Here is a 12411-nt window from a genome sequence, read left to right on the forward strand (position 1 = left end):
TTATATATCTATAAATATATATATATATATACATATATATATATATATATATATATATATATATATATATATATATATATATATATATATATATATATATATATATATATATATATATATATACATATATATATATATATATATCAAAAAATAAGCAACACGGATTTCAAAGGTGATTGCAGTACGCACGTTTCATGCTACTTCAATTTATTTAAGTAATGCGAGCATTACCTTAAATGTACGTCTATATATATATATATATATATATATATATACAGACACTGTATGATTTTCTAATGCTGTATTATCTATCTTCCACCAGATAAAAGGTTGAGCTGAATGAGAAGAGAGGGAGGGGACTAAAAGAATATGGAAAATTACTGAGAGATTTAGTAAGTTTCACTCCTTCCATGATAGATTCCTCTATAAATAAATATCTGGGAGATGGCAAGGTTTATTTCCTATTAAATATCACCACTCTGATTAATGCGCTATTATTATTCAGAACATGAACTGATAACCTTTTTTTCTGGTCATTATATTAGTGATTAATGGATTTTTATTGATTTCCCCCCAACATTTTTTTTTTTTCCTATTCTAATTTTACTTATCGCAGAATAACATCAGACAAACAAAAGATGCAAAGGATGAGTATTTGAATTGAACCCATTTTCTCTGTCTCCTCAACAAAGTTGCAGTTTATGAGGTTAAGATCAATTAGATCATTTCTTCCTTTGTATCAATAAATAAAAATGATGTAAGTTTTTTTTTTTTCATAAAATCACATTTTACATAGAACAAACTTTTTTTTTATTGTATTCAAATCAATTTCTTTCAATGAGTCATTAGATATAAAGCTTAGAATAGTGAATTGCCATATAAAATGCCTTTCACAGTTTTTAAAGAAGAGCCCCTGAAATGTTAAATAAATTCAGTTGTCATACAGTGTAGACAGTATATTTCAAGCTCTTATTTGGAAACAGTCAGATGATGGAGTCACTTGACAGCTAGATCCTCACCAGTTTCCCAAGATTCGAAATTTTACCCTATTTATTATATTCAACCATGTTACTGTTTGTTCTGCATTCAAATTCCATCAGTGTTAACTTTGCCTCTCATCTCCCTGACTTTGTTATTATTTTATAGTTACTTTTACATGCTGGCATAGATTTGGCAAAATATATTGAGATAATATTCTATGGCCATAAACCATTACTATCAGAAACCATTATCTGTCTTTCAAATATTTTGATTCCACTGATCCTCACATATCAAAACCATTGAGCTACATGGTGTATCGCATTTAGGGCATGTAAACATGACATAACTGTGACTCAAATGGTATCAAGCAAAGACACATGGAAAAGAAACCGTCCCAACCACACACATACAAACACACATATATACATACACACATGCAGGCATATATATATATATATATATATATATATATATATATATATATATATACACATAAATAAATATGTGTATGTTTTGATAGAATGGGTTGGTATCAAAAATTGAATAAAATGGATCCTTGGTTGAATGTCCCTAAACCAAGTGGAGCACAGAATATGTGTTCAGTATGTGATCTGCATTTTAGTTGTGGCTGTGGAACTGAGCACCATGGATTCAGTCAGTGTGCAATATCTTTGGGATTATTTAGTAACCTTAGTCAAAGTCTGATTTTGCCAACATATATATATATAAATTCAATTAGAGGATATGTTAACCTCATGAAGGGGTGGTTGCATCCAAAGAAATACTGGTTCAATACCTAGTATTGTTGGGGAATGAAATTCCCTTAAAACAATAGGTATATATTAAGCATATAATTTGTGTCCAGTTAAAAGAAGAAAAGAAAATGGAGATACGGAAGTTAACAATTATTTATTAATGAATTGGTCATCTTCACTTCTTACAGCCGTTTCAATTAACACTCAATAATTTAATTATAAATTTGTACATTAAATATGCATTCATGTGACATGAGCATAATTTCATCAGAGAAAAAAAGATGGACCTATCAATTCATTTCAGCAGACTGAATATATATATTGTTATACTTTGGGATGGTCATATTTTGCCAAGCAAACACACACACTATATACTTGGTCTTCACTTCAGCTTTGTTATTATTACTTTATTTTTTTTAGTGTCTTTGTCCAAGCTCTTTCATCACACATCCAGTGATCTCATCAGCGATACTTTATCCCACATATCTCCTCTTATTCTGCTTAGTCCATTATATATATATGTGTGTGTGTATATCATCATCATCATCATCATCATCGTTTAACGTCCGCTTTCCATGCTAGCATGGGTTGGACGATTTGACTGAGGACTGGTGAAACCGGATGGCAACACCAGGCTCCAATCTAATTTGGCAGAGTTTCTACAGCTGGATGCCCTTCCTAACGCCAACCACTCAGAGAGTGTAGTGGGTGCTTTTACGTGTCACCCGCACGAAAACGGCCACGCTCGAAATGGTGTCTTTTATGTGCCACCCATATATATATATATATATATATATATATATATATATATATATATATATATATATATATATATATACACACACACACACATACATATATAATCAACTGAATAATTAGGTACAATCATTGATCTTTCTCCATGTTGAATAATTATTGTTTGGTGAGCAGTCCAGATGTAACTGTCCTGTCTTCATCTATGACATAATACATTGAGAACTTAATAAGCCAATATATTCATTCAGATATAATTAGGTGGGAATTTGAAAGAGACATGGTTGCGGTTACATGAGACCAAATAACAGAGAAATTATTAGTCCCACTTCTATATCATTACACTGTTCATTAGACATGCATATTATTACAGTCCATCCATCATCTTGTTACACTGTACACCACATACAGTTCAGAACATCTATTATACACTCTGCCAGATACATTATCACAGTACATTCTCCATAATGCACCAGACATGTTATTATCTATTATATTGTTATATAAACACATTATTATATGATTACACTGTACACAAGATAACCAAAGGATTGTAGTCCTTCTATTGTATTGTTACATTATACAATAGGCAGCAACATTATTATAGTCCTTCTATTATATTGTTACACTGTACACCAGCCAAGTTATTAGTTCTGCTTTTATATTGTTACACTGTATATTAAATAGCCACATTATAACAATCCTTCTACTATAGTGTTACATTGTACACTGAACAGCTACATTATTACAGTCCTGCTATTATATTGTTAAATGGTATACCAGGTAGTTGTATTATTATAGTCCTATTATACTGTTACACTGAAAGGTTGACAGAATTGTTAGCATGTGGGACAAAATGCTTAGCAGCTTTTTTGTTCCTCTTTATTTTCTGTGCTCAAATTTCACTAAGGTTGCCTTTGCATTCCATCCATTTTTGCGGCTCTCCCCTCTTTATAAATAAGGAAACAAAATAGAGTTTGCATCCATATAACTTTTATTTTCTGCACACCCCGGTTTTCTCAGAATTATAGTTATTAAAAAAAATCTTAATTTTATTAAATATGAAAATTTGTTGCACTTTTTACAATATCTCACAGGCTCTTACCCTTATCTTACCTTCCCCCACCATAAGAAACATCAAACTAGACACAATATTACAGTACATCATTTTACACTGGACACCAGACAAACACATTGTTGTAATATATTTGTTGTATTGTTACACTACTGTATGCCAGACACATCAATTTATTTTATTGATCTAAATTCAAATTTTTGTTTTATTGAATTTAGATTTCATTTAAAAAATGTATTGTTTGTTAGTGGTAGATGTTAGTTAATTTTTTTTTTTTTTTTTAAGATCAAACCTTAGAATGTTTTGTGTTAGAGGAGATTTGATAGCCAATAAGGCCAATTGGAGAGAAGATTATTTTACAGACTCTACCAATATACATTCATCATCATCATCATTTAACATCTGTTGTCCATGCTGGCATGGGTTGGATGCTTTGACCAGAGCTGGTAAGCTGAGGAGCTGCACCAGACTCCAGTCTGATTTGACATGGTTTTCTACAGCTGGATACCATTCCTAATGCCAACTACTTTACAGAGTGTGCTGAGTGCTTTTATGTGGCACCACACACGCACTTTTACATGGTACCACACGGGCGGTTTTATGCGGCACTACATGGATACTTTTACATGGCACTGTACAGGTGCTTTTACGTAGTGTTGCACAAGTGCTTTTATGTGGCACCACCACGAGTGCTTTACACTGGTCTTAACACTTCTGCTATGAAGTACAGCTCTTCTTGAGTACAGCAAGGGGCCAGGCATCTTGGTCCTTTGTCATCTTGCTTGAAAAGTTCAGTGTCCTGAGGTCATTCTTCAGTACTTCATCCCAAGTCTTCCTGGGTCTTCCACTTCCACATATTCCATCTACTTTGAGAGATCAGCACTTCTTTATGGAGCTGTCAGCATCCATCTACATCACATGACCAAAGCAGTGCAATCTTCTCTCTTGCACATACAAACTAATTCCTCTTATGCCTAACTTCTCTCTGAAAACACTAGCACTCTGTCAAGCATGTACATTACACATTCAGCGGAGCATACTAGCCTCATTCCTTTCTAACCTTTGCATATCATCTGTGTTCAGGGCCTATGTCTCACTACCATGTAGAATTGCTGTCTGTATACATGCATCATACAATCTTCCTTTCACTTGGTGAGAGAAATCTTTCATGGCCAACAGAGGTAACAGTTCTCTGAATTTCTTCCGTCCTATTCTTAATCTAACATGTTAATGATGTATGTATGTATGTATGTATGTATGTATGTATGTATGAAGAATTTAAGTGAGCTGTGTGAAAGTGCACGGCTCATATAGTGAATGGGGAAAGCTTAATCTGCAATGTTTGCAGTCGTGTATGCTTGTCAAGAGCAGGGCTCATTAGCCACCAACGGAGCTGCAAATGCAAAATATAAGTTTGTCCTAAAGCGCACAATGTTCCTGAAGGTCGGCAATGGTTTTCCTCGGTCACGAGTGGACGGTCATCATCATGTATGTATGTATGTATGTATGTATTTATGTAAGTGGGTGGAGATAGGTCCTTAGTATTTATATTGATGATTGAGTATATACCTAAATTTTTTTAATATTATATAGCGTAAAAAACATTTGACATAAAAAATATTGATTGGTTGCTATAAGAGTTGATTAGTTGGCTAAATTGATAGGTTTTCAACCATTTGACTGAGGCTTATTTCTCCATAATCTAATACATCATACTGCACATAAAAGCTAAAGGAGAGTCTATATAGTAATTTAAAGTATCTTAAATAAACAAAATCTTCTCTCAAATCACATAACACCATCTTTAAAAAAAGTACATATAAGATAATGGAATCTTTGAAATACCTAAAATATAAGAGCAGGCCTGTGAGAGGAGTGTTCAACCTGTACATCAGATCAGGGCCAAGGAAAGGCCCATAATTATCTACTGATCCTCTAACTAGAAACCTGTCTCCAAGTCCCCTTTCAATTTTGGGATGCCACTCATCATCCTGGGCTTGACAGCCTTGTTCCACCCTACCAAATTTCTCTCAACAGCCCTATATAAAAAATGGTAATGGCTGTAGAGCCTTTTATTATAGGTCTGCTCAAACAGAGTTGATGGTGTTAGCGATAAGAAATCAGTCTAGTGTCTCCTCATAACGTATATCTTGCATAAAAGATGAAAACTAAACTGTATTAGTGTAACAACAATACCATGAGTTTTGATGAGATGGTAGTGGTTCAGTGGTATAGTGTTTGCCAGCCACATAGGCAACCTGGTTGATGCCAGCATCACATTTTTAATTCCTGGCTGATACAAGCATTCTGGTACAATTCCTGGCTGATACAGGCATCATATTTTTATATTCTTTTTATATAGGCACAGACATGGTTGTGTGGTAAGAAGTTTGCTTCCCAATCGGATGGTTCTGGGTTCAGTCCCACTGTGTGGCACCTTGGGCAAGTGCCTTCTACTATAGGTGAACCAAAGCCTTGTGAGTGGATTTGGTTGACAGAAACTGAAACAAGCCCATTATATATATATAATATATGTATATAGATGCATACACATCTATGTGTGTGTGTCTTTATGTTTACGTTTCTCTTGATAGTTTGTTTACATCCCTATAAGTAGTTTAGCAAAAAGAAACTAACAGAATAAGTGCCTGGCTTTAAGAAATAGGCACTAGGGTTGATTCGTTTGATTAAACTTTTCAAGGCAGTACCACAGCAGGGTCGCAGTTGAATGACTGGAAACAAATAAAAGACAAAAAATAAATGATGTTACTCAATTCATACAGTCATATTTCAGAAGGAAGTGAAGCAGAGTGAAGAGTTGACTGAAAAAATCAAATACAAGACTAAATGCTTTATGCTATGAAATTTCATTTCACATTTGTCAGTTTCAAAATTCTTTCAGGATGTATTCTGCTTTCACACCTCTGAAACCAGTAAAATAAATACCAATAATATATTAGTTTCAAATTTTGACACAAAGCCAGCAGTTTCAGGGAGAGGGTAAGTCGATTACATCAACCCCAGTGTTCAATGGTACTTATTTTATTGACCCTGAAAGGATAAAAGGCAAACTCAACCTCGGCAAAATTCAAACTCTGAATATAAAGATGGATGAAATGCTGCTAAGCATTTTTCCCAGCATGCTAATGACTCTGCCAACTCATCACCTTAAATGCCAATAATATATTGCTGTTGATTTCTATATCCATTCCAAACTCCCTTAAGAAATTACTTGAAGCTCAGTTTAAAGGCAAAGAAGCTATGAAGTGGCTACTTGATCTGTTGCCACCAGGTTTCCTTAAAACCAAATCTTATTGTTTTAAAAACAGATTGGATACATTAGATATATAATCACAGACACTCCTAAAAAGATGAAATGGTCACAACAGCTGGAATGTCTTTGACCAAAGTTCTCTGCTTTATCAGGAATGATCTTAGACTAAGCAACAGTGACAACAATAACAGCAGCAACAGCAGCTGCAGCAACTACAGCAATAGCAAATAAAGAAGAATACATTGAATTTCATGGAGATGATGACAAGTGACCGAGACTTCTGGCGATTTTCTGTGCTTGAGAAGATGCATTTAATCATAGTCGTGGCCAGTGCTGATGACATGTGAAAGGCACCCATTCTGGTGACGCATAACTGGTACTCATGCCAGTGATATGCAAAAGGCACCCATGCTTATGACACATAAAAGGCACCCAGCACACTCTATGGAATGGTTGGTATTAGGAAGGGCATCCAACTGTAGAAATCAATCCAAAACAGACTGGAGCTTGGGGCAGCTCTCTAACTTACTAGCTCCAGTCAAACCATGTAACTCATGCCAGCATGGAAAATGGACGTTAAATGATGATGATGATGATTGGACAACATAGTCACTGATACATATGTGTATAGAAAGATGATTGAATGGTCACAGTTGGGACTCATTTGATCATTGATCTGTTCACTCAAAAGTTTAACTTGAGATAAGTAACAATTCCTAAAATCTAGTAAATAATTTGTTGTGGCAGGAGTTGTTTAATACTTCAGATGTTGATACAGTTGTTGTTTAACTAGAGATCAGCCCTGATGGAACAGACCTATGATCAAAGCATTCCAGCCATGACCATCCCAACTTTTTCCTATGTGCAGGGAACCCAATTCAACATATCCAATGTGTTCTTTCCCAAGACTGTGCAATGTGATTTGAGGGAGATTTGACTGCTATTTCTATTAAATCAAATGACCATATAGAAGCAGTTCTTTCACAGGCTTGAGCAATATTGATGAAGAGAAAGTCAGTATTACTAATAGGTAAATAACAATCTAAAGATTAAGTTTTGTGGTCTAACCATATGTCCTGTTCATCTATCAGAGTGATGAGGGCCATCTAGCTATCCTAAGGGATGACTAATGACTTGCACAGTGACTTTATTTAACTCTTTGTATTCAGATTTTTCTTTCTCAAATGTAATAGTTATTTATTCACGTTGATAACATTTAGTCATGCCTCACTTTGTAGATTTGAGATTTCAATAATGTGATTGTTTATTTTTAGAATGATATTATAGGGTAAGTGTGAGAGTTCGGATCTGGCCAGTTTGAAGATAAAACAGGGAGATTGTTTTGGCTGGCTATGGCTGGTTTAAATGTTAAAATGTTAAAGTGAAGAAGAGCTGCGCATTGTTGACCTCACTCTCTTGTCCACGACAATCTTCAGTCCAGGTCAGGACAACTGGGGATAGATACATTTGCAGCAGATGACCAAGATGTTGGTCATCTTGCTTCACATTACTCTCTGCAGTTCATAATGTTACAACTTCCTTCCACTCCATTGAACTATGAAGGTTTCTTCTGCTGAGTATGCCAGATCCAGTCTGCACATATATAGTTAGGCAAGCCCTAATATGCTAAATAATCCATAACTGGGAGCCTAACAAGTACTACTGTTCTCCATCAGAGTAAATCTGGAGACAATAGTGACTAAGAGGTGGTCCCACATTCCCCTAAAACCCTGGAACTCCTGAACCAAGGCCCCACTACTGGATGTGGTTTAAAATCATATCTAGGATAAAACCATATACATTCATGTTCTGAAAGCTGTGATATTTCTTGTTTTGGCTATAGAAAATAAGTTTTTCTTTCAACATTATTTTAAATTTTATTTATCTGCATTTGCTCCTTTTGTGTAATTCTAATATCAGCTTATTCTAAATAATTATCAATTCTTTAAAATAAATATTCTAATTGAATGATTAATATTTAAATTCTCCAATACTTCTTTTTATTTCAAAAAATCAAATTTTAATTAGATTTCAGCAAAAAAATAAGCTTGGGTTATTAATACCTATGAAAAAAAAATCTGTAATTTAATGTATAATGAATATTCTATTTTATGCTTTAATCAAGGAAAAAAATTAGATTTAAATTTTTTACAGGTTTATAAGTTATTTTATTTTTTTCTATTACATGAAGATGAAATTTTTAAATTGATAAAATAGTTTTTTAAAAATTGTATAAAAATCTAAATTGATTTGTATCAGTCAAAATTTTGAAAACCAGCTTCTATCAACAGCATCTTTAGCTTTGGTTTATGAAAACATTTCAGTTTTATCAATTTGAAATACCATACTGAGAAATGATTGGGTGAGAAAAAATTCCTATTCTTGGTTTATTACAAGTTTTAGAAAAATGGTGATTGCTCAGGGAAAGAGTAAATGCTGAAAGGCTGGGAATCATTGGTTTATGCCAATAGGCTTATTGGAAAAAAGTTAAACCATTCATAAGATCTTAATAATGAGTATGATAATACTGATTATTATAATAAACTTCATCATTGTTTTAAGTAGTTTTAAAAATATTGGCACAGATTGAATGAGTCTGTAGCAAAACACATCACTGTTTGGTTCAACTGTGACATGTCACCTGTGACTTTGAAACATAACTTTTTGAGATCTGATCTTAACACTTCCTGTACCTGCGTTTTTCTTCAGCCACAGCTGCTTTCCAGTATCAATACATGCCAACTTTTCATCCACCAGATATCAGTTTGCATATATGGCCATCACAGCACAGTTGCATTTCCTGTATCCATCAGCTATTGACTTCAGTACCCAACCATTTTCTTATCTTACTTGTTCTCTGCCTTTCATTTAAGTTAAAATTGTACATCAGCCTCTGCAAATTTTCCACATTCAAAATACATGTATCATTACCATTACAGCATTACATTTATTGCATGTGTTTACAATATATTTACTGGTAAGTTTAGCCAGAAATAATAGCAAACTAAAAACTGAAATCAAGGGATTTCATTTTGATCATGCTGAAGAAAGCAAAACTCTAGAGAGAACACAACAGAATGATAGAATTTTTAGGTCTTAAAATATGGAAGTAATACAATTGCCATTTCATCTTTATCAGTATCTTATTTTCATAATGATGATCATATCATCATTTGTCTTACATCAATTGTTTTATATTGTCTTGGGATAAACACCTGCCACAAGGATTGTAGGTACTATGTCAAGTCCTCTGCATGATTAAAATATTCAAGGATCTGCTTTGACAACTTTTTCATTTTTACTGGAGAGAGAGTCATTTCAATTTCAAATTTATAACAAATAGGGACAGGCGTAGTTGTATGATAAGACGTTTGTTTCCCAACCACATGGTTTCAGGTTCAGTCCCATTGAATGGCACCTTGGGTGAGTGTTTTCTACTATAGCCCCAGGCTAAACAAAGCCTTTGTGAGTGGATTTAGTAGTAGTGTGTGTTACAGTCTCTTTGTCTTAACTTTGTATGATAGGTGTAAATGAGTATCACTGTCAGATATAAAAGGTTAATGGTTCCCATCTTAATATGCAGAAGAGGAGTAGATAGAGATTCCATACACTGTACTGAATGTGATTAATAGATACACAGGAGTTGTACTAGGATGAAAGGCAGGTTGATGGTAAATATAGACTTTGTATGAGGTATGTACATGAGTGTTTAGTAGTCAAATCACAAGCAAAATAAACTCTCTCCAATACTTGGAACTCCCCATAGCAGGAGCTGATAGCTTCTATTTCCTGGGTGATCCAGCTATTAGTGAAAGACGGTATTCTGAAAGCATAGCAGCCACAAATAGAACAGTAGTTTTATCTTTCTATTATTTGTTTCAGCCATTTCACTGTGGCCATGCTGGGGTTTTGCCTTGGAGGGTTTAGTCAGACAAATCAACCCCATACTTAGTTTTTAAAGTCTGGTACTCACTCTATTGGCCTCTTTTTGCCAAACCACCAAGTTACAGGTACATAAACAAAGCAACGCCAGTTGACAACTAAATGGATGAAGGGTGGGAGTGGGAGGTGGGGCAAACACAAACACAAAGAGACATCAAATACATATATATACATATATATATAACAGGCTTCCACAAAGTTTCCCTCTACTAAATTCACTCACAAGGCACTGGTTAGCCCAAGGCTTTACTATTGGGTTGGTACGAAATTAACGACTGTTTTATAATTTAATTTAAAACAGAATTTAGAATACAAAAGTGATCATTAATTATGCACCATCCCAAAAGAAGACATTTACCTAAGGTGCCATTCTATGGGACTGAACCTGAAAACATGTGGTTACAAATGAAGCGTCTTTACCTCACAGCCAAGCCTAGGGAGTGTGCAAGAAATTATAACCTTTGCTGACAACATAGTTCTCATACAAGCATCATAAAATCAATTCTTTGCTTTTCAGGCAAGATAGTGTAGATTGTATGACACTTGTGTACAGACTACAATACTGTATGGTGGTAATATGTGGACACTGAATAAATGGGATGTATAAAAGCTGGAAAGACATGAAGCAAGTATGCTCAACTGGATGTGTAATGTTGGTATGAATAAATGACAAAGCACATATGAACTGAGAGAAAAATACTGGATTTTAAGTAATTAGGTGTACTGTGCAGCAGTGAGGACTACACTGGTACAGGCATGTAGTGCATGTGGATGATGACAGCTGGATAAAGAAGTGCCAAAACATCCATGTGAAAGGAAAATGTTGGAAACAGAAAATCAAGGAAAACATAAATAGAAATGTTTAACCCTTTAGCATCCAGATTACTTCGTCAAATCTAAGGTTTATCTATTTACATTGCTTTGAATTAGCCATGTATTATCTTTTAGCTTTGAAATATCTATGACATGCTTGTTTATTTTCAGAATGGCATTGTAAGAAGGGTGTGAGAGACTGAATCTGACCAGTTTGGACATAAAACAGGTTGGATATGACTAAATGGATAAACCTGATTTCAGGATGCTAAACCTCATGAAGAAAATGGCAAAGAAGCATAACAATTAGTAGGACAGTGTTGAAGAGGACTTGTCCAAAGCAAGAAAAAGTGAATGCACAAATGATGATGATAAAGTATATTTTAGCTTCTTTAATTTGTTTAGATGATTTTTTGATATTTTAAACATATTTACTTTTTGTTTTTAGTTTTTATTTCATGTTTTTTGTAAAATTTTTATGGGAATAAACCATATTTTGTTACAGAGTACTAGCCTCCTCTCTTTCTTAAGTTCTAAATGATTTGTTCCATAGATTATTATATGAAATGTAAATTATTACTATCTTAATAAGAATATAATATTTTCAACTTTTATTTAAATTTAGTATTTTTATAAAATAGAAAATTGCAAGTCAACTTATTTATATTCTTAAAAAAACTTTTGCTTATAAATTTTTCAAGCTCTTTTTTTCTTACCTACAATTTTCATTGTAAGAAATTATATATTGATATTGAACTGATATCATTGAACATTAAGTTTGTAACATCTCTTATTCTTTACTTTATGATTTTATATAT

At 33.8% G+C, this 12411-nt stretch overlaps 1 long non-coding RNA gene across 1 annotated transcript; it reads left to right on the forward strand.

Annotated features, from left to right (window-relative positions):
• The first annotated feature begins 320 nt into the window (after nt 1-320).
• On the forward strand, nt 321-12100 carry LOC149136064 (uncharacterized). The gene is made up of 2 exons (XR_016241327.1): nt 321-392; nt 11765-12100. It is a non-coding gene; the product is annotated as an uncharacterized LOC149136064 (long non-coding RNA).
• Nucleotides 12101-12411: the final 311 nt, after the last annotated feature.

Source organism: Octopus bimaculoides, chromosome 4 (assembly GCF_046866305.1).
Source record: "Octopus bimaculoides isolate indiv1 chromosome 4, ASM4686630v1, whole genome shotgun sequence".
Lineage (NCBI taxonomy): Eukaryota > Metazoa > Mollusca > Cephalopoda > Octopoda > Octopodidae > Octopus > Octopus bimaculoides.